Raw genomic sequence first — 1,533 nt, 5'->3', positions numbered from 1 at the left:
CTCTCTCTCTCTCTCTCTCTCTCTCTCTCTCTCTCTCTCTCTCAGGCTGTTTGCTGTTTTCTTCTTCTATGTTTGCACAACCCTTGTGCCAGCTGTTTTCAGCTTGCCCTTGTTTTTGATTTTTCTTACATCCCTTGATTTTCTAAAATGTCTGTGGTTTACGCTAGGTGGCAAACATTGACTTAATTCTCCTCAGTTGTTGGTTGTAACTGCATCTTGTGGCACCTCTACATTATTATGCGGAGTTTTTTTCTGTCAGAGATTTAATGTATTTGATGAGACGTTGTTTACTGTACATAGGGTCTGTGTAAAATGCATTAATCACTCTGCAAGGGCTATTAGTTTGACAGACTTTAATAAATGACCGCCTCCACCTCCCTTTAAAGTTTCACAACATATTAACGAGAGGCATTACTTCTTGAATCGTTTTGCAAAATGTAAAAGACGTAAGAAAAAACTGTTGTGGCATTTTTACTTTAGTACTTTTCAACTTGAGTAAAATGTATTCTATACATTAATTCTACCCTCTCTTTTGTGTTAAAAATATAGACAGACAGACTTGATTACTTGATTAATTACTCCCAAGTGAAATTTTAAACAGTATCATGTTATCATAAAAAACAATTGATATATTATAATAAATAAAACTCACTGCTCCCAACCAGGTAATACAACTTAAAAAATGCGTCCTGATGCATCTCAGTAATCCAGGTAAAAAATCAAAAAGAAGAAAATTGTATAGGTCTTCTGGACGGGTTCTTCTCTAATGAAACGTTTCTCTGTTCAAAAGAATGTCCCAACACAGACTAGCTACATCTAATGGCCAGAACTCTGCAGTTTTCACTCATTTACAGGCCAGCGGTCACTCTTTCAGAGATGAGGATGTTCTCATTCTTGATAGAGAGAGCCAGAATACCTATACAATTATTTTCACTTTCAGTTTCACCTGAGAGCCTGCAGGAGTCATGGGTGGGGTGTGTGGGGAAGTGGGGGGCCCAGCCATGAGGAAGTTCGGCTTAAAGACACTTCCCAGGGGTGTTTCTGGTCCCTACCTGTCGTTTTGCTCCTCAGCATGGCTTCTTAAAATCACTGCAGGATTTCTCGAACATGCAAGAATGAGTCAAAGCAAGGCTTTGGGCATGTTTTTTTTATGAGAGTATTACATTATATAAAACTCAAAAAAGTTGATTTTACATGATATTGCCCCCTTAAATCTAAGTTGTAGTAGTAGCTGAGAGTCACTCCCACCATACATGTGGAGCACTAACTGACAGATTCTAGCAGAGAAAAACACAGGGCACAGGCAAAAATCCAAAAAGGCAAAAAAAGGTTTAATAAGAACAAAAAGAGGGCTGAAGGCAGCAAAACTTACAGGTTACTCAGCAGAACCACGGAGAGGTACTGTATCACAGGCAGGGGAACACAGCACAATGAACCAACAATCAGACAGAGACAGGACAGAACTAAAATACACTGAAAACTAATGAGTGAACAGAATACACCTGGGAAGAAACACAGGGGTAATCAGCAGTG

The 1,533-nt window shown here is 39.1% G+C and overlaps 1 protein-coding gene across 1 annotated transcript in view; it reads left to right on the top strand.

Annotated features, from left to right (window-relative positions):
• The window catches only part of iars1 (isoleucyl-tRNA synthetase 1), a 49,443-nt gene that overhangs the window by 9,276 nt on the left and 38,634 nt on the right, over window positions 1–1,533 (top strand). The gene's annotated exons all lie outside the window — the stretch shown is intronic.

Source organism: Austrofundulus limnaeus, unplaced genomic scaffold (genome assembly GCF_001266775.1).
Source record: "Austrofundulus limnaeus strain Quisiro unplaced genomic scaffold, Austrofundulus_limnaeus-1.0 Scaffold22, whole genome shotgun sequence".
Classification (NCBI taxonomy): Eukaryota; Metazoa; Chordata; class Actinopteri; order Cyprinodontiformes; family Rivulidae; genus Austrofundulus; species Austrofundulus limnaeus.
The sequence above is the reverse complement of the archived record's forward strand: the minus strand, read 5'-3'. Positions and strand labels throughout refer to the sequence as shown.